Source organism: Pseudophryne corroboree, chromosome 10, assembly GCF_028390025.1.
Source record: "Pseudophryne corroboree isolate aPseCor3 chromosome 10, aPseCor3.hap2, whole genome shotgun sequence".
Classification (NCBI taxonomy): domain Eukaryota; kingdom Metazoa; phylum Chordata; class Amphibia; order Anura; family Myobatrachidae; genus Pseudophryne; species Pseudophryne corroboree.
The window spans coordinates 293007790-293029180 of record NC_086453.1 but is presented as its reverse complement, the minus strand read 5'-3'; the positions used below and the strand labels follow the sequence as shown (position 1 = coordinate 293029180).

At 48.3% G+C, this 21391-nt stretch overlaps 1 protein-coding gene across 9 annotated transcripts in view; it reads left to right on the top strand.

The window, feature by feature from the left end:
• The window catches only part of CAMTA1 (calmodulin binding transcription activator 1), a 2328268-nt gene that overhangs the window by 1976671 nt on the left and 330206 nt on the right, over positions 1 to 21391 (top strand). Inside the window, exon 1 of one of the 9 annotated variants that reach the window (XM_063943393.1) lies at positions 11131 to 11225. The exons of the other annotated variants lie outside the window; for them this stretch is intronic. The gene's annotated coding sequence lies outside the window, so the exon portion shown is untranslated. Of the gene's footprint in view, positions 1 to 11130; positions 11226 to 21391 lie in introns of those variants that run through there. 9 annotated transcript variants of the gene reach the window in all.

Below are 21391 nucleotides of genomic sequence, written 5' to 3'. Positions count from 1 at the left end.
TGGCTGTGCTGCGGGGCCGACGCGATACGTCTGTGAAAGACGGAGTTCACATACGTATCGGCCGTACACACTGGCCGACGGACCCACGATATATCGGCCTTTCAAGAGAACGCCCGATATATCGGCCAGTGTGCACGGGCCTTTATTGTCAATAGATAAAATAAATTATCCTGCCTTCCATTCATTGTCAGCTTGTGTTCTTGATATAAAATTGAGATACAAATTCAGTACATAAATGCAAACACTAGAGGGCAGCAACGCTCTGAAAAAAAAAGTGTTAGAAAACTGAGATAACCAAGACCATCATACTGTATAACTTGTTTCACTTGGTATACCGAATATATCAATAAATGTATCGTATCATATCATATCGTATCGTACCAAATGCAGTAAATTACTAACATGATTGTCTACAAACTGTAGGTTATATGCTGTATATACAACTCATTCACTGTCACTCAGAAAATGAGCCAGATGATAATTGGACCTTGTATGACTTTAGGGCCCTACTCATTTGACGATGCGCCACCGAGGTGCCCGACGGCCAAAACGGGCGACGAGCGACCCGGCGGCGGGGGGGCAGTGACGGGGGGAGTGAAGTTTCTTCACTCCCCCCGTCACGTGGCTGCATTGAAGTGCAGGCAAATATGGACGAGATCGTCCATATTGGCCTGCATGCACAGCCGACGGGAGACCAGCGATGAACGAGCGCGGGGCTGCGCATCGTTCATCGCTGGAGTCTCCACACTGAAAGATATGAACGAGTTCTCGTTCATATCTTTCAGAAAATCGGCCAGTGTGTAGGGCCTATTTGTCATACCTCCCAACTCCTGGACTTTTCTCTTAATTTATGATTGCCATCATCTGTGCTGAACAGGTTAATAGATAAGAAAGGTGTTTTCCCACAGGTGATGGCAATCATACATTAGGTGGGAAGTCCAGAAGCAGAGCATTCTGTCCCTCCTGGAAAGGGTCATGTTGGGAGGTATGCTTTGGTATATCTGAAATCAGACCCCAAAACACCAGAAAATACCATAGTGTACCACTTCATGTTTTATATAAGAATATAATGGGATTAAAAATGTGTACATGAATAACATATAGATGCACATAACACATACGATCGACCAAATCATGAAGCATGGAACCATCGCACAACCAGCGAACAGGAGCCCCAAGCCAGCATGATTGTACAGTAACTGCAGCCAGGAAAGAGGCCACTATAGCACTGTGAGAGAATTGTATAAAAGTACTGGTCATGATTAGATTAGACTAGCGGTTCCCAAACTCGGTCCTCAAGGAACCCCAACAGTCCAGATTTTAGGGATATACAAGTCATGCTTGCCTACCCTCCCAGATCGGCCGGTATGCTCCCGAAAATCGGGTGGTGCTCCCGTCCCCCGGCAAGGTAGGCAAGTCTCCCGGATCTGACCTCACCCCCAGTCCCATCCTTCATAGTGGGTGGTCTGGGGAGTTGTGCTGAATCACGTCATTGTAGTCCCGCCCCCAGCTATTCAATGCTGGTGATCAGGTCATTGAATAGTGGGGGCGGGCCATGATGACACAATCACCGACCCATGCCCCCGTTCCACCTATCCTGCAGTGGCGCACGCAGGGGGGGTTTCTGAGTACCTGGAAACCCTCCTGATGACACCAAAAAATGTTTTCAGACGGAGACACAGCTGTCTCCGTCTCAGCAAAAGCTGCAATCACGGACAGGGAGCTATAGCAACAGCAGAGAGCTATGCAGCTCTCTGCTTACATTATGTGTCGGGTGCCAGGGGAGCTGCTGGCTGCGCATGCTCAGCCACAGCAGCTCCCTCCATTCTCACACTGCCGCGGCCGCCCCTCTCTCCCAGCCTTGGTGTAGAACGCTGCATACTGTATGTAAGTTTTAAATCTTTGTTTATGTGTGTTTTTGTATGTATGTATGTATGTGGGTTTGTGTGTGTGCTTGTGTATGTACAGTACAGTTTGTATGTATGTATGTATGTATGTATGCGTGTTTACATGTGTGAGCTTGTGTATGTATATCTAAATGTGTGATATATATATATATATATATCTCCTTTATAATAGCCCTGTGATTCAATGCCTGGGTCTCTAACGCTGGGCGTGGCTAGGAGCTCTCATTGCTTTAGTGGCGTGTCTATCACACCCAGCCCACAGCTGATTGTGCGATAAACGCCCTCCCACACAGGTTACATCTATTGGGAGGCTCTGCCCTTTGCCTGCTGTATTTTCACAGAGCAGGATTAGCAATGGGACTGATGGAGCTGCAGCTCCAGCCCCAAACCCCAAAATAGTCCCACTGCATCTGCAGCAACATACCCTCCAACAATGGGGGTCATTCCGAGTTGTTCGCTCGTTATTTTTTTCTCGCAACGGAGCGATTAGTCGCAAATGCGCATGCGCAATGTCCGCAGTGCGACTGCGCCAAGTAAATTTGCTATGCAGTTAGGAATTTTATTCACGGTTTTTTCTTCGTTCTGGTGATCGTAATGTGATTGACAGGAAGTGGGTGTTTCTGGGCGGAAACTGGCCGTTTTATGGGTGTGTGGGAAAAAACGCTACCGTTTCTGGGAAAAACGCGGGAGTGGCTGGAGAAACGGAGGAGTGTCTGGGCGAACGCTGGGTGTGTTTGTGACGTCAAACCAGGAACGATAAGCACTGAACTGATCGCAGATGCCGAGTAAGTTTGAAGCTACTCAGAAACTGCTAAGAGGTGTGTAATAGCAATTTTGAGAATCTTTCGTTCGCAATTTTACTATGCTAAGATTCACTCCCAGTAGGCGGCGGCTTAGCGTGTGCAAAGCTGCTAAAAGCAACTTGCGAGCGAACAACTCGGAATGACCCCCATTGTACACATAAACATTGAGACAAATTCGAAAAGGGGGCGTGGCCACGGGTACAGCTATACTTTCAATGGAAGCTTGGAGAGTCAAAAAACGGTACAGACCATAAAAAAAGGGTGCAGCTGGAGGGTATGCCACTGCATCTGCAGCAAGTCTCTGTGCTGTAGATAGGGGAAAAAACAATCCTTTTACTGCAGAGTCCTATGGGGGTCATTACAAGTTGATCGCTAGCTGCATTAGTTCGCTGTGCAGCGATCAGGCAAAAACTCGGCACTTCTGCGCATGCATATGCAGCGCAATGCGCACGTGCCGCGTACTATTACAACGAACGATGTAGTTTTACACAGGGTCTAGCGATGATGCTTTTCAGTCGCACAGGCAGCCGCAGAGTGATTGACAGGAAGAGGGCGTTTCTGGGTGTCAACTGACCATTTTCAGGGAGTGTTCGGAAAAATGCAGGCGTGGCTGGCCGAATGCAGGGCGTGTTCATGACGTCAAATCAGGAACTGAATGGTCTGAAGTGATCGCAAGCGCAGAGTAGGTCTGAAGCTACTCTGAAACTGCACAACATTTTTTTGTACCCGCTCTCCGATCCCTTCCTTCCCACTTCTGCTAAGCTAAAATACACTCCCAGTGGGCGGCGGCATAGCGTTTGCACGGCTGCTAAAAACTGCTAGCGAGCCATCAACTCGGAATGACCACCAATGTCTTGCTGCCAGTCCACCTGCCCCATCCGGCATCAACAATCCCCACTCCCTAGCCGCGCCGCAGGTGGAACAAAAGCTGCTGCGGCCACCGGCATAGATGTGTATGAAAGCGGCGCAGCGGAAGACTTTCATAGGCCTCCCTGCGCTACATACTCTCTGAGCCCCGGAGCCTGCTCTGCGCGTGATGTCACAGAAGTACCACCCCACCACAGCCGCAGGCAGATCCCCAGAGGCCCTGACTCCGCAACACAGCACCTGGCCTGCTGGCCTGGAAGCACCGAGATGGCTAATGTAACGGATAGAGTGGGTGATATCGCGGAGGGTAATGTCTGGACGCTGAATCAATGTAAAAGGTGACAGTGCAGTGCAGTGGGTGTGCCGTCAGGACCACTGCTAGAGTGTTCGGCGCCCCCCTGTAAACTATAAATTTGCACCCTTGCATACTTTACAAACTCACAGCGCACATAATGACCCCTGTAGCAGAGATACTTACACATGTAATGCCCCCTGTACCAGAGACGCTTACACATGTAATGCCCCCTGAACCAGTGACGCTTACACATGTCATGCCCCCCCTGTACCAGTGATGCTTACACAAGTAACACCCCCTGTAGCAGTGACGCTTACACACGTAGCGCCCCCTGTACCAGTGACGCATACACACGTAACGCCCTCTGTACCAGTGACGCTTAGACACGTAATGCCCCCTGTACCAGTGACGCTTACACACGTAACGCCCCCTGTACCAGTGACACTTACACACGTAATGCCTCCTGTACCAGTGACGCTTACACACGTAATGCCCCCTCTACCACTACCGCTTACACACATAACGCCCTCTGTACCAGTGCCGCTTACACACGTAACGCCCCCTGTACCAGTGTCGCTAACACACGTAACGCCCCCTGTACCAGTGACGCTTACACACATTATGCAGCAGTCACACATACACACACACAACAGACACATATATATACAATCACACACACACATACATATTGTACATACATTACACACATACACAGTCACACATATATACAGTATACACAGACACTGTATATACACACACACACTCACTCTCTCTCTTTCCACACACATTTCTAATGAAGTCTGGCTGGCCGAAGCTGTAGCAGCTCATCCTCCACCTGCAGCATGGCCCGTGTAGCTCCGCCCCTTACTCCCATCTAGCTCCGCCCACTTTGTCTCCCGCCCGGACACTGAATGTCACACAGGGGAGGGGGGAGAGGAGGTTTTGTGCTGCCGGCGCCGAGGGGGAGAAAAAGTTTTGTGCTTCCGGCGCCGCTGCATGTGTGACAGCAGCCGCCAGCAGCAGGGATAGCAGCAGAAGCTCAGCACAGGGATGCAGAGCAGGGAGACGTCTCTCCTTCCTGGTGCCTCCCTGCACTGCATCCCTTTGCTGAGCGGCTAGCAACGGGCCTGTGTGTAGTGTCACTGACACTGCACAGCACTCTCACCTTTTACATTGATTCAGCCAGTCAGTCAGTTCTGCCAGCCAGTCACTATTGTTAGCACCAGTGTCCCAACGCACCGCATTACAGGGAAGTAGACGCACTACATAAACTACACCTCCCAGCAGCCCTTAGTACCGAAGCATTCCGCCCCTTAGGGCTGCTGGGAGCTGTAGTTTATTGCATACATCTTCTTCCCTGTAATGCGGCACGTTGGGACACTGGCGCTAACAATAGTGACTGGCTGATGTGCGAGTCTCTGGGAGAGCCACTGCCAAAGGGAGGACAGCAGCTTAGCTGCTGACAGGAGGAGAAGCAGTAGAAGCATTACCCGCCCCTCCCACACTCACAGTACCTCTGAGCCCCATCCGTTGCACCCCCACACACCCCCTCCAGCACCCGCAATAGCTCCGGACCCCCTCCCCCATCCGCAGCAGCCCCGCACCCGTACTTCCCGCCGCACCACCGCATCCCCCCTCCCCCACCCGGGGCAACCCTGCAACTGCTCCTCCGCCACCCGCAGTGGCTCCGGACCACCACCCGCGTCACCCACGCACCCTCCCCCACCTGCGGCACCACTGCAACCACCCCTCCCGTGGCACCCCAGGATCCCATCCGCCTCTTCCCCGCACCCCCTACTCCCCCAACCAAAGCACCTACTAGGTGATGCACCGGTCCCTGCGTGCGATGTTCACGCCGTTGCAAGGGGCTTCCACCCCTTTACCATTGCACGCCCTTTGTCCGTGCAATATTTAACCACTCACACAATTATGATTGGATGTAATACTCCACATAATAAAAATATTGCACGCCACAAGGGTGTGCAAGGGATAAGGGGGCGTAGCCCCTTACGATGGTGTGAAGAGCGCCCGTAGGGCGTGATGAATCACCTAGTATATATATATATATATATATATATATATATATATATATATATATATATTGGTAATCCTTGAGTCCTGTGATAGACCTCTATTGAAGAAAAATAGGCGGCACTGTATTCGCAAAAAAAACATTTCATGGTGCAAAAAACAACATTTCAAGGCTCTACGGCCTTTTCATCAGGTTATGCATCATAGGTGAGGTGAAAAACAATAAACAAAATACTTTTTTTTTCACCTCACTTATGATGCATAACCTGATGAAAAGGCCGAAGAGCCTTGAAATGTTGTTTTTTGCACCATGAAAAAATTTTTTGGAATACAGTTTGACTTTATTCAAGTCCGTGGAGTGCCGCCTATTTATGTCAACGTTTTAGAGTTAGACTCTGAAATGTTGACAAACAGCGTCAGCGTCCTGTGCTGATTTTCTATGGTTTACCAGTCTCTATGATTGACGTCCTGCTTCCGTACGTACATATATATGTATGTGTGTTTGTGTGTTTATAAAATATATATATATATATATATACACACACACACACACACACATATATATTTATTACACACACATATACATACATATATTTATCACACATACATGCGCATATACATACACACCCACCCACGGAAACCCCCCCTCACTGGCTGCCCCCTCCCACATGGGGCAGCCAGAAAGTCAGTAAGCCTGATACAAGTTTGTGCACAGATCAAATGCATCAATTTAAATTACTAAGCCACAAATAAATCTGTCAACAGATTCAATAAAATGATCCTGTCCTAGTTTTCTTGTGTTCTTGACGGGTGTGAATTATACCCCTTTTACACTCGCAGGATCTGGTCATTCCCGGGAATGTGTCCAGGTATATTTCCCGGGACACATTCCCGGGAAAGACCCTTTTACACTAGCGTCCCGACCCGGCATATTGCTGGGTCATTGACGTCACCGCTGACTCTACCGGAGGCGGTGCTTGGAGATAATCTTCTCCAAGCACCGCCTCCTCCTATGCGGTGCCGGGTCCCCTTGACCCGGTATACCCGTTCACACTGCACAGCTTCACGGTCCCGGATTCAACCCAGTTCGAATCCTGGGTTGAAATCCCGGGATGCTCGTCCCGGGAAATTGTCCCTGTACCCTTTCACACTGACAAAAATCCCGGGATGATGCGCGTTCACGTGCAAAATCCCGGGATAAAATTGTCAGTGTAAAAGGGGTATTATTGGTATCCAGTCTCTATGTCGACAGTCATTAGGTCGACTACTATTGGTCGACATGCATTAGGTTGACATGGTTTCTAGGTTGACATGGACACTAGGTCGACCTGTGCTAGGTCGACATGACAAAAGGTCGGCAGGAGTTTTTCAAAATTTTTTTCATTTTTTGAACTTTTTCGATCCAAGTGGACTACAGTTGGGAATAGTAACCTGTGCTGAGCGCAGCGGTAGCAGAACGAGGCACCTTGCCCGAAGCATGGTGAGCAAAGCGAGCCATGCGAGGGGACACGGTGCACTAATTGGGGTTCCCGGTCACTGTACGAAGAAAACGACACCCAAAAAAAAAAAAAAAAAAAATGTCGACCTTTTGTCTTGTCAACCTTGCTCATGTCGACCCAATGCTTGTGTCAACCTATTTTGGATGTCGACTAATAGTGGTCGACCTAGACAATTTCGACCTAAGTATGGTCGATCCTATGAACCACACCCGGATTATTAGATCTAAACTAAAGGTCTGCAGTTAATAGATCTACCACTAATGGTAGAAATGCATTAGGTCGACAGGGTCAAAAGTCGACATGAAATAGTTTGGCAGTAGTAAAGGCCGACAAGGTCAAAAGGTCGACATGGAAATGGTCAACCCCAAAAAGGTAGACACCATTTTTTGGGGGGTGTTTTGTCACTTTTCTGCCACAAACAAGTCCCATTAGTGTACTGTGCCCCCTCGCATGGCTCTCTTCGCTCGCCATGCTTCGGGCACGGTGCCTCGCTCCGCTACCACTGCACTCGGCACAGGTTACTATTCCCAATCATAGTTAACGTGGATGGTAAAGTATGAAAACTTTGTAAAACAGTGTAAAAAACAAACAAAAAAACTTGTGTCTACCATATGTGTGTCAACCATTGTCATGTTGACCTTGTTGACCTTGTTGACCTGTTGAACTGTCTACCTTTTACATGTTGACCTTTTGACCGTGTCGACTTAATGCATGTCTACTATTAGTGGTAGACCTATTGACTGTAGACCTTTTTAGTGTAGCTCTATAGACAAGATACAAATTCAGTACATGAATGAAAACACCAGAGGGCAGCAACGCTCCTGAAAAAAAAGTGCACTAAAAACTGACATGCAGAAAATTATCATATAATTTTGTTGCATTATATAATAATAATAATAATAATAATAATAATAATAATAATCATTATATTTATATAGTGTTCTTTCTCCAATAGGACTCAAGGCACTTAACAGAATTAACATAATACAGTACAGAAACAATGAAGAACAGAAAAGCTTTCTATAAAATACAAAGAGCATGGATATATTAATAGGACATTAAGCTGAGTAAACAGGAAAGTCTTGAGTCTACTTTTGAAGGATTCTATAGTTGGGGCCTCTCGCACTGTGCGGGGAAGTGAGTTCCATAGAGTTAGAGCCACATGGCTAAAAGCTCGACCCCCAGATGAATTACAGGAGATTCTAGTTACTGCTAAAAGCCCTTCATCTACAGATCGCAGTAATCGAGTGGGGCAGTATGGGGTCAGAAGCTGCTTCAGGTACCTTGGGCCCTGGTCATGTAGGGCTTTGAAACTCAGTAAGCCAATCTTGAAGACAATTCGCCATCTTACAGGCAGCCAGTGAAGGAAGTAGAGGATGGGTGTTATGTGGCTGGAACGGGACTGGTTGGATAACAGCCTAGCAGCTGCATTTACTACCAGCAAAATAATTGCACCACTTACAGCTGGGACACCAAGGTAGAGGGCATTACAGTAGTCTAATATAACTGTTATCAGTTTACAATTATGATTGGCTACAAAATATACTAGACATCACAATTGCAATCACAATGTGCCTGCACCCAATGGCCAACATAGGATTTGTAGGAGACTGCAGAGCTACATTAAGAAGGAGGGTGCACAGGGGCACCACTGGACCATTAAGTTAGAGCTATGGAACTGTAAACTGACCATTGCGGGAGGAGGTATACTGTAGTCTGAGTTGGAGAGGGCAAAGCTGCTACAGTCATCATGGGCAAGATGTACTAAGCCTTAAAAAGTGATAAAGTGGAAAGTGATAAACTACCAGCCAACCAGCTCATAACTGTCATTTTTCAAACAGAGTCTATGCTGACTGGCTGGTACTTTATCACTCTCCACTTTATCACATTTCAAAGCTTAGTACATCTCCCCCTTATATGAGATGAGAGGCGGTGGAGCCGACGCCGTCACCATGAGGAATACGAGGGGGTGGAGCTTCTGCAGTCAACGTGGGAGATATGAGGGGGTGGAGCTGCCACAGTCACCATGAGAAATAAGAGGGGGTGGAGCTGCTGCAGTCACCGTGGGAGATATGAGGGGGTGGAGCTGCCGCAATCACCATGGGAGATAAGATGGAGAGGAGCTGCCACAGTCCCCATGGGTGATAACAGAGGGAGGGGGGCACTATATTGTGTGCCCCAGTGTGTATTTCTGTGTCACCGTGTGTCAGAACCGCTTGTATATGAGTCACCCTGTGCATGTCTGGGTCTGTATGAGCAGGGCCATAGGGAGTTGTGTGCAAGTGGTGTCATTACCTAGGGTGCAGGGCCCTGGAGGCATCACTGTCACTTCCCCTGCATCTGGCTAGCAGGTACACTGTGGCACTCTGCAGTGTATAGAGCAGCCCTACTGGCAGCCATGTTTCCTCGCATGACGTGACGGGTTGGCAGGGCTGTAACCAGCGGCGTAGTCAGAACTTTGTGGGCCCTAACATTTTGAAGGGGCCCCTGTCCCAATGCTTTTAGAGTGACACCTCTCTGCAGCAGTTATTAATGTATTGCACCATAGTAGATCCCTAGTTCATTTTCTGAATCATAGTAGTACCCTAGTTCACATTATATCACATTGTAGGGCTGCCAGTACACATTATACAACACAGTTCCCCAATTCACATTATGACATAGGGGGTAATTCCAAGTTGATCGCAGCAGGACATTTTTTAGCAGTTGGGCAAAACCATGTGCACTGCAGGGGGGGCAGATATAACATTTGCAAAGAGAGTTAGATTTGGGTGGGTTATTTTGTTTCTGTGCAGGGTAAATACTGGCTGCTTTATTTTACACTGCAATTTAGATTTCAGATTGAACTCACCCCACCCAAATCTATCTCTCTCTGCACATGTTATATCTGCCTCCCCTACAGTGCACATGGTTTTGCCCAACTGCTAACAAAGTTCCTGCTGCGATCAACTCAGAATTACCCCCATAGTGTCTCCACTTCATATTATGCCACATTACAGCGCCCCTAGTCCATATTATGCCACACCGCAGTGCCTCCAATTCATATTATGCCACTGTTAGAGTCAAGTGTTTTTGTAAATTCGTTAACCCTGGACCAACCAAAGGTGTAGGTGCTGGTGTATGATAAAAACAGGGAGGAGGAAGAAAGTTCTGTTTCATATATTTATTAAAGGCAACAATTACAGTAAGGAGTTAAATGACAATTATTAGTCACCATATATATACTGACATATTGCAATGAATGGTATAATGATAAGCATCTTAAAGATGCATTGAAGAAATGTTCATACAACTGAGTTTAAACAGGCTTGTGAAGAATTGCCCAAATGAAGCAATGATTGGTGCCAAACTGTAAAGAGAGTGTTAACTAGATATTGTAGACATTAATGAATAACTGTAGAGACTTGTACTGAAGCTTAAAGGTTAAACTGGAAGGCTGTGAAGAATTGTCCTTGATTGCAGCAACAATGAAAAAACAATACTGAATAGAATACTTGCAAATAGTGAAGATAACACTTGAAGCACTGTGAAACTGCAGCAGACGACAACGGTGAAGAATGAGTTAAACTGAGAGCTGATTAAACGAGCACCTGAGTTTAGTAGAATCTTCCAAAGGCTGTGTGATTGAAGCAGGCAGACAGGGTAGCCTTTCACAAGACTCTGGAAATCCACTTGTTGCCACTGGGAGAGCAATTGACTGACAGCACAGCAGGGAGCTGGTGGATCTTTTGCAGTGAAGGCTGCAGGCAGACTTCTGGGAGCGGAGGCGATATCTGGACCACTGGAATCACACGGAAGTCCCCGGAGAGAGCACAGAGCTAGGGTACAGAGTAGCTACAACAAAACACTGGCTCAGAGTAACATAATCCCAGCCTGTACACAGGTGGCTTTACATGGGAGACCTTGCCCAGCAATCTCAGAGATCTGCTGCAGCTATGCTGTTAAGATGGCATCCAGAGGCTGTGAGGGAGAGTCAGGTAGCTCCAGGGCAGGAAATCTGCAAGGAGATGGCGCCCTGGGCCAGGGGAGGGGCTGCAGGTCAAACGCCGCCTCCCCTATGCTTGTCTTCCACCCCAGTACTATGGAGCCCCATTAAGCTGGTGTTAATACACCTGACCTGCACTCCGAATGCCCTGGTGATCTAGTGGGGTCCCTGCCCAGTGACAGTGTCCACGCCAACGCCGTGGTCCATCTCCCCAGGCCGCAGACGGATTGTGGTTTAATGGCGGGTCCCGCCTAGGAGACCCTCTTACTGTCATGGACACTGTCACTGAGCAGGGACCCCACTAGACCACCAGGGCAATAGAGCAATAGGTCGGGTGTACTAACGCCCCATTTAATAAGGCTCACTAGTACCTGGGGTGGAAGTCCAGCACAGGGGAGCTGTTGCTTGACCTGTAGCCTCTCCCCAGCCCAGGGCAACATCTACTGCAGATTTTCTTGCCATTGCTAACTCTCTTTCTGCGATGTACATTGGGTTCCACAGGGCACCCACCCTGATGCACCTAGCTTCTATTGGTTTGTATGGCATTAGCCGTTGGTCCCTTCTCCTGTTGTGAGAATGTAGTTGTATGTGACTAACCTCTACCTTTTCTCTTACTTGCTCCTGCATTGGATTGGTTAACGAAACTGAGCTCACAGTGCCCGGAGGCGGGGTTATAGAGTAGGCCCCAATGCATCCTGGGACAGCCTAAAGCTTTAGCCTGTTGGTGCCTCTGGATCAAGATCCACTCTACACCACAATGTTTACCTGTGGAACGCAATGTACCTCGCAGAAAGAGAGTTAACAATGGTAAGTCTACCATAACTCTCCTTTTCTTTCATTGAAAAGCTTTCAGGGCTGCTCAGCACAGCCCTCTGTTCAGGGACCTGCTGCTGCAGGCACCAACTTGAAACTGAGCTCTCAGTGCCTGGAGGATGGGTTATAGAGGAGGCCCCTATGCATCCTGGGACAGCTAAAGCTTTACCTGTTGGTGCCTCTGGGTCCAGATCCACTCTACACCCCCGATGTTTCCCTGTGGAAACCAATGTAACCTGCTGCAGAAATGTATATAATATACGTAACAGTGACAGGGAAGGTGGGGCCCTCTCAGCTCTGCGCCCCATAGCAGCTGCACTCCCTGCACTTATGGTAGCTATGTCCTTGGCTGTAACTAAGGGTGTGGCGCAGGGCTCTGGGGCAGGGCCGTATTATCCATAAAGCTGACTAGGCTGAAGGGACTAGGGACCCATCAATTATTTTTGCTGAGACACTGTTACCTGCACCCTAGGGCTCCGTTAGTTAAAGGCACTTTACACTCTGGGCCATAGCAAGGCACACTCGTAGTCAGCTGAGATTTGTTATGAGACAATCGCAGGGGGAGGGACAGCGGACCAGTAGTGCAGTAGCGCTATTTCAAAAGAGAAAAGGAAGAACGATTGTGCTTGGAGAAAAGAGGGCAGCGGACTTTATTTTAGCTGGATGTTTGAATGATGACATAAGCCCTGCTTCCCACATGTCAGCTGTAGTGGGGTGAAAGGTGGAAATGACAGAGGGGGCCTGAAATACCTGAAAGCTTAGGGGCCCGGCCATGGGGTAATACAGCCCTGCTATGGGGGTAGCACTGTCGCTGCCTCACAGTCCTCAATCTGGCTAGCATGTTGCCTGGAATAGCACCCTGCAGCTAGTATCGCTGCTGCAGTGCCGCCCACTGGAAGCTCCAGACATGCACCCTGCAGCCTGTGAGTGCTCTTAATCCCGGCGGCTAGTAGTGCCCCTTATACACAGAAGTCTAGTGCCCCCACATGATGCCACAGTGTACTCACAGGAAGCAACATCAGGCACAGGCAGAGCAAAGACACAGCTACAGAATGAGTCTCTCCCATGAGGCTGCTGCTGCCGATCTCCAGGGTCAGAGGTGCATGTGATGGTAGCAAATGGGCTAAAGGACCCCTGAAGTCGGGGGGGAGCTAGGCTGGCGCGATAGTATTTCCACTATCCACGCCACCAATTACTCTCTTTAGTAACCCGGTGGCAAGCGAAGCGAGCCCGCCAGGGTACATTTCGGGTACACTGTTCAGCCTTGTTCCCCTCCCTGGTGACATCAGAGGTCCTGTCCCCAACCTGGTTTTAATATACTGCCCCAGTCCAGCCAGAGAATCAGCAACAGCAGCGGTGGACTTGAGGGGGTCATTCCGAGTTGTTCGCTCGCTAGCCGCTTTTAGCAGCATTGCACACGCTAGGCCGCCGCCCTCTGGGAGTGTATCTTAGCTTAGCAGAATTGCGAACAAAAGATTAGCAGAATTGTGAATAAATAATTCTTAGCAGTTTCTGAGTAGCTGGAGACTTACTCCTACACTGCGATCATCTCAGCCCGTTTCGTTCCTGGTTTGACATCACACACACGCCCTGCGTTCGGCCAGCCACTCCCCCGTTTCTCCAGCCACTCCCGCGTTTTATGCTGGCACGCCTGTGTTTTTCCGCACACTCCCAGAAAACGGCCAGTTTCCACCCAGAAACACCCACTTCCTGTCAATCACACTCCGATCACTTCAACGATGAAAAATCTTTGTTCGGACGTGAGTAAATCTACTAAGTTTTGTGCTAAAATACTTACTATGCGTACTGCGTACCATGCGCATGGACATTTTTGCCTTAATCGCTCCATTGCGAAAATTGGCAACGAGCGAACAACTCGGAATGACCCCCTGAGACTGAAGAGCAGTGCTTCAGGGGGCCTGCTGCTGACTGCCTGTCAAATAGTTTGACAGGCGCAGCGACAGCAACAATTGGCTCAGCAGGCCTCCCTGCTTTGTATAATTTGCTGAGTGGGTTGCACCTGCCCTGGGTGAAATGCAGATAGGATGTGATAAATAACCTCAATAGGCTGATCATGTGACTTGCTTTAGACCTGTCACTTACCAACTGTCTACTGAGTCTGTAAGTTTGTTTTAACCTAAGTGACAGACAGACAGACAGAAATGGTGAAATGCAGGTAGGATGTGATTTCAAGGAAACAGATTGTATATACCTAGGTATATTAGTGCGCTTTGAACAAAAGGTACTTTACTGAGCAGCTGCCTTGATAGGGGAGAGTCAGTCCCACATATTAGGTATATAATTGCCCAGATCTGTCACTCTGTGACTGTGTGGATAACGCTGGGAGTGGCTAGGAGCTCTCATTGGGTTAGCAGCAGGTCTATCACACCCAGTCCACAGCTGATTGGGCGAGAAATGCCCTCCCACACAGGTTACATCCAGTGGGAGGCTCTGCCCTTTGGCTGCTGAGTTCTGGGTGTTCACAGAGCAGGATTAGCAATGGGGCTGATAGAGCTGCAGCTTCAGGTCCACACCCCAAAATAGGCCCACTGCATCTGCAGCAACATACCCTCCAACAATTTACACATAAAAATCGCTACAAATTCGAAAAGGGGGCGTGGCCACGGGTAAAAGTTGTGTGGTCACGCCCCTTTCCCTATACTTTAAATGGGAGTTTGGAGAGCCAAAAATCGGTACAGACCATAAAAAATAAGGACTGTACCTGACGAAAAGGTCTAGCTGGAGGGTATGCCACTGCATCTGCAGCAAGTATCTGCTGTAGATAGGGAGGAAAAAACCTTTTACTGCAGCGTCCTATGGAGATCATTCTGACCTGATCGCTCGCTGCAGTTCATCGCAGCGGATCAGGTTAGAACTGCGCATGCGCCGGCACCGCTGTGCGCTGGCGCTTGGCTGGCGTGGGCGGACCGTGAGGGGTGCGGCCCGCAGCGGCTGCATGACGTCACACCCAGCCGCTGCGACCAGGGCAGCAACGAGTAACTCCCGGCCAGCTGCAGGAGCTGCGCTGGCTGGGAGTTACTCTTCAAGTACAAAAGCATTGCCGCTGTGTGATGCTTTTGTACTTCTGTGGAGGGGGGGGCAGGCCTGACATACGGGGCGGACAGGCCCTGTGCTGGGTGTCCCCCCGCATGTCAGTGTAAGTGATCATACCTGTGCTAAATTTAGCACAGCTGCGATCAGGTCGGAATAACCCTCTATGTCCTGCTGCCAGTCCGCCTGCCCACTCTGGCATCAACAATCTCCACTCCCTAGCCACGGCGCAGGAGGAACAAAAGCTGCTGTGGCCACCGGCATAGATGTGTATGAAAGCGGCACAGCGGAAGGCTTTCATAGCCCTCCCTGCGCCGCATACTCTCTGAGCCCCGGAGCCTCCTCTGCGCGTGATGTCACAGAAGCTCCTCCCCGCCACAGCCGCGCACAGATCCCCAGAGGCCCTGTCTCCACAACACAGCACCTGGCCGGCCGGCCTGGATGCCCCGAGGTGGCTAATGTAACGGATAGCGTGGGTGATATCGCGGAGGGTAATGTATGGACGCTGAAGCAATGTAAATGATGACAGTGCTGTGCAGTGCAGTAGGTGTGCAGTGTCACTGACACTGCACACCTACTGTCACCTTTTACATTGATTCAGCGAGTTAGTCAGTTCTGCCAGCCAGTCACTATTGTTAGCGCCAGTGTCCAAACGCGCCGAATTACAGGGAAGTAGACGCACTAAATAAAGTACAGCTCCCAGCAGCCCTTACCCCCGAAAAATTCTGGTGCTAAAGCCTGCTGGGAGCTGTAGCTTATTGAGTGCATCTTCTTCCCTGTAATGCGGCGCGTAAGGACAATGGCGCTAACAATAGTGATTGGCTGCTGTGCGAGTTTCCGGGAGAGCCACTGGCAACGGGAGGGCAGAAGCCTGGCTGCTTCCAGGAGGAAAAGCAAGAGAAGCATTACCCGCCCCTCCCCCACTCGCAATACCTCTGGGCCCCAACCGAGGCACCCGCACACACACCCTCCACCACACACGGTGGCTCTGGTCCCCCACCCGCAGCACATCCGCCCACCCACCACACCACCGCACCTGCCCCTTCCCCACCCGCGGCACCCGTGGTGGCTCCGGACCCCCACCTGCGGGCACCCTCCCCCACCACCACACCAGCCCCTACCCCACGCGCGCCATCCCTGCAACCACCCAGGCCCCACTCGCAGCACCCCGGACCCCCTTCCCCATCCGCGGCTCCCCCGCACCCGCCACTCCCCCAACCACAGCACCTACTAGGCGATTCATGAGGCCCTGCATGCGCTGTTCACGCCGTTGCAAGGGGCTACGACCCCTTAACCATCACATTCCCTTTGTCTGTGCAATATTTAACCACTCACACAATTATGATTGTAGGTAATACTCCATATAATACAAATATTGCACACCGCAAGGGTTAAGGGGGCATAGCCCCTTACAACGGTGTGAAGAGCGCCCGTAGGGCGCGATGAATCACCTAGTATAGGTACAAACAAATGAAAAAAGGAGTCTGTGCTCTAAAGGCAATATTGAGAGTGAATGTATAATAACAATTTAATAAAATTCATAAAAATACATACACAAAGTAAATACTTAAAAACCAGCTCAGTGCACTTAAAAAGGGTTTTACCCTATCACTGGTCAGGAAATAGGCAACATCTCTCACTGGAGTGATGCTTAGCTGTAGGAGTCCGTTCCTGTAGTTATCCCTGTGTTTGAGATGGATATCCAAATAACAGTGGTTCCTTACTGGCCCATCCACCATTAGAGGGGAAGAAGTTCTTAGCAGATCCCTTATAGGGCAAATTCCTCATGCATTATTTTGTGTAAAGTCCTCCATAAGCAAATTGCTGGGTTACTTTCAAAGTTAGCTCGGTACCACGATACCAGGGGATGGTCCAGCTCCTCTACTCCAGTGTCCTGACAGTGAAAGTCACCACATCTGACGCGTTTCCTGCCTTCAAGTGGAGCGTTTTCAAAGGTATAATGTGTTTGGTCAATTCTGGGTTTTTATAACTAGTCCAATATGGCTGCTAATTAGCACCTGGATACTCAATTCCTGCAATCAACTATAATATATATAAAAATAATTTAATAAAAAAACGGAGACAGACCCATTTCTTAGAAGGAACATCTTGTAAGCACAAACTTATATTTCTATAGTTAGAAAGTATGTTTCTATTAAACAAAACAAAAGAAAGAGGGGTGGAGAGAACATCAACCAATACTTATATATCAACTTGTAGTCATGGGGACGGTTCTTGATAGATTTATGGATTCCCATAGGTTGGAGTATGTCATGTGATTGTCTAGACCAATGTGTATTCATTGGTCACATGACCTTCTGAGCGCAGCCTCCTCCTTTTTTAGGATGTGATTAGAATAGGCTGATCATTTGACTTGCTCTAGAGTAATCAGTTATCAACTGTATCAGTTAATATGTCTAATGTGAGGATTATTAGACCCTAAGGGGGATATTCAATTGTTTGAAAAGTCAGTTGGGTGTCTGTTTTCTCCTATCTATTAGACAGGAAAAAATAGACACCCAACCGACTTTTAAAAATTTGAATTCCCCCCTAAATGTTAGGTAGGGAGAGAGAGAGATTTAGGGCATGTATATGTTCAACAGTATCAGCCCCAATGTATAGTGAGAAGCAGAGGGTGTGTGACCAGTGCTGTGTGGGTGTGGCCAGTTCCATGTGGGCGTATATACCACCCATACACTCTCAGCCCCAATGACTTCCTAAATATGTAAAAGCAGAAAAATTGCATCATGTTGTCAGGAAAATAGAAATATGTTTATTATAATTAGTGATGTGCACCGGACATTTTTCGGGTTTTGTGTTTTGGTTTTGGATTCGGTTCCGCGGCCGTGTTTTGGATTCGGACGCGTTTTGGCAAAACCTCACCGAAAATTTTTTGGCGGATTCGGGTGTGTTTTGGATTCGGGTGTTTTTTTCAAAAAACCCTAAAAAACAGCTTAAATCATAGAATTTGGGGGTCATTTTGATCCCATAGTATTATTAACCACAATAACCATAATTTCCACTCCAGTCTATTCTGAACACCTCACACCTCACAATATTATTTTTAGTCCTAAAATTTGCTCCGAGGTCGCTGGATGGCTAAGTTAAGCGACACAAGTGGCCGACACAAACACCTGGCCCATCTAGGAGTGGCACTGCAGTGTCAGGCAGGATGGCACTTCAAAAAAATAGTCCCCAAACAGCACATGATGCAAAGAAAAAAAGAGGCGCACCAAGGTCGCTGTGTGACTAAGATAAGCGACACAAGTGGCCGACACAAACACCTGGCCCATCTAGGAGTGGCACTGCAGTGTCAGACAGGATGGCACTTCAAAAAAATAGTCCCCAAACAGCACATGATGCAAAGAAAAAAAGAGGCGCACCAAGGTCGCTGTGTGACTAAGCTAAGCGACACAAGTGGCCGACACAAACACCTGGCCCATCTAGGAGTGGCACTGCAGTGTCAGGCAGGATGGCACTTCAAAAAAATTGTCCCCAAACAGCACATGATGCAAAGAAAAAAAGAGGCGCACCAAGGTCGCTGTGTGACTAAGCTAGTATACTTGACGACACAGAGGTAGGTAGAGCAGTGGCCTACTGTACCGTAATGCTATATATTATATACTGGTGGTCAGCAAACTGTGCAAAACTGAAATGCACCACAGGTATGGATGGATAGTATACTTGACGACACAGAGGTAGGTACAGCAGTGGCCTTCCATACCGTACTGCTATATATAGTATACTGGTGGTCACTGTGTCAGCAAACTGCAAAACTAAAATGCACCACAGGTATAGAATGTAGATGGATAGTATACTTAATGACGACACAGAGGTAGGTACAGCAGTGGCCTTCCGTACCGTACTGCTATATATACTGGTGGTCACTGTGTCAGCAAACTGCAAAACTAAAATGCACCACAGGTATAGAATGTAGATGGATAGTATACTTAATGACGACACAGAGGTAGGTACAGCAGTGGCCTTCCATACCGTACTGCTATATATACTGGTGGTCACTGTGTCAGCAAACTGCAAAACTAAAATGCACCACAGGTATAGAATGTAGATGGATAGTATACTTAATGACGACACAGAGGTAGGTACAGCAGTGGCCTTCCGTACCGTACTGCTATATATAATGGTGGTCACTGTGTCAGCAAACTGCAAAACTAAATGCACCACAGGTATAGAATGTAGATGGATAGTATACTTAATGACGACACAGAGGTAGGTACAGCAGTGGCCTTCCGTACCGTACTGCTATATATAGTATACTGGTGGTCACTGTGTCAGCAAACTGCAAAACTAAAATGCACCACAGGTATAGAATGTAGATGGATAGTATACTTAATGACGACACAGAGGTAGGTACAGCAGTGGCCTTCCGTACCGTACTGCTATATATACTGGTGGTCACTGTGTCCGCAAACTGCAAAACTAAAATGCACCACAGGTATAGAATGTAGATGGATAGTATACTTAATGACGACACAGAGGTAGGTACAGCAGTGGCCTTCCGTACCGTACTGCTATATATACTGGTGGTCACTGTGTCAGCAAACTGCAAAACTAAAATGCACCACAGGTATAGAATGTAGATGGATAGTATACTTAATGACGACACAGAGGGAGGTACAGCAGTGGCCTTCCGTACCGTACTGCTATATATAGTATAGTGATGGTCACTGTGTCAGCAAACTGCAAAACTAAAATGCACCACAGGTATAGAATGTAGTGATGAGCACCGGAAATTTTTCGGGTTTTGTGTTTTGGTTTTGGGTTCGGTTCCGCGGCCGTGTTTTGGGTTCGAACGCGTTTTGGCAAAACCTCACCGAATTTTTTTTGTCGGATTCGGGTGTGTTTTGGATTCGTTTTTTTTTTCTTCAAAAAACCCTAAAAAACAGCTTAAATCATAGAATTTGGGGGTCATTTTGATCCCAAAGTATTATTAACCTCAATAACCATTATTTCCACTCATTTTCAGTCTATTCTGAACACCTCACACCTCACAATATTATTTTTAGTCCTAAAATTTGCACCGAGGTCGCTGGATGACTAAGCTCAGCGACCCAAGTGGCCGACACAAACACCTGGCCCATCTAGGAGTGGCACTGCAGTGTCACGCAGGATGGCCCTTCCAAAAAACACTCCCCAAACAGCACATGACGCAAAGAAAAAAAGAGGCGCAATGAGGTAGCTGTGTGAGTAAGATAAGCGACCCAAGTGGCCGACACAAACACCTGGCCCATCTAGGAGTGGCACTGCAGTGTCACGCAGGATGTCCCTCCCAAAAAACACCCCCCAAACAGCACATGACGCAAAGAAAAATGAAAGAAAAAAGAGGTGCAAGATGGAATTGTCCATGGGCCCTCCCACCCACCCTTATGTTGTATAAACAGGACATGCACACTTTAACCAACCCATCATTTCAGTGACAGGGTCTGCCACACGACTGTGACTGAAATGACGGGTTGGTTTGGACCCCCACCAAAAAAGAAGCAATTAATCTCTCCTTGCACAAACTGGCTCTACAGAGGCAAGATGTCCACCTCATCATCATCCTCCGATATATCACCGTGTACATCCCCCTCCTCACAGATTATCAATTCGTCCCCACTGGAATCCACCATCTCAGCTCCCTGTGTACTTTGTGGAGGCAATTGCTGCTGGTCAATGTCTCCACGGAGGAATTGATTATAATTCATTTTAATGAACATCATCTTCTCCACATTTTCTGGATGTAACCTCGTACGCCGATTGCTGACAAGGTGAGCGGCGGCAGTAAACACTCTTTCGGAGTACACACTTGTGGGAGGGCAACTTAGGTAGAATAAAGCCAGTTTGTGCAAGGGCCTCCAAATTGCCTCTTTTTCCTGCCAGTATAAGTACGGACTGTCTGACGTGCCTACTTGGATGCGGTCACTCATATAATCCTCCACCATTCTTTCAATGGGGAGAGAATCATATGCAGTGACAGTAGACGACATGTCCGTAATCGTTGTCAGGTCCTTCAGTCCGGACCAGATGTCAGCATCAGCAGTCGCTCCAGACTGCCCTGCATCACCGCCAGCGGGTGGGCTCGGAATTCTGAGCCTTTTCCTCGCACCCCCAGTTGCGGGAGAATGTGAAGGAGGAGA